We start from the raw sequence: 380 nt of genomic DNA on the forward strand, positions 1-380 counted from the left end.
CCCCCCGTCCCTTTCACCATATACGTCGTCGCGCAACCCACTGCGTCTTCACTCTGCACTGCACCGTGCCGCGTCCGCGTCCGTCCCTGACACCTGCCGTGCAGCTGCAACCACTGCACTCTGCAGCAGGGCCCCGCGCCCCGCGCCCCGCGCCACGGCGCTTAGGACGCCGTGGTATCAGTAGCATTGGTGCGACGACCGCGAGTCGGCGCGCCGGCGCGCCCCACCACGAGCCCCTCGCGCGCGTGCACCGTGCCCGTCCCGCGCGGGCGTATCTTTGCACTTGCATTCGAATTGTAACGGAAGTCTTACGCTACGGCCGCACCTCGCCACACGCCCTACGCCCCGCCCCCTGCCCTGCTGTGCCATGTCCTGCCCCC

General features: G+C 70.0%; 1 protein-coding gene across 1 annotated transcript in view; it reads left to right on the plus strand.

The window, feature by feature from the left end:
* Nucleotides 1-23: 23 nt before the first annotated feature.
* The window catches only part of LOC113214965 (E3 SUMO-protein ligase ZBED1-like), a 2,897-nt gene continuing 2,540 nt past the window's right edge, over nt 24-380 (plus strand). Inside the window, exon 1 of the mRNA XM_052273216.1 lies at nt 24-296. The gene's annotated coding sequence lies outside the window, so the exon portion shown is untranslated. The remainder of the gene's footprint in view (nt 297-380) is intronic.

This window comes from Frankliniella occidentalis, unplaced genomic scaffold (assembly GCF_000697945.3).
Source record: "Frankliniella occidentalis isolate FOCC.00 unplaced genomic scaffold, Focc_3.1 Scaffold254, whole genome shotgun sequence".
In the NCBI taxonomy this organism is placed as follows: domain Eukaryota; kingdom Metazoa; phylum Arthropoda; class Insecta; order Thysanoptera; family Thripidae; genus Frankliniella; species Frankliniella occidentalis.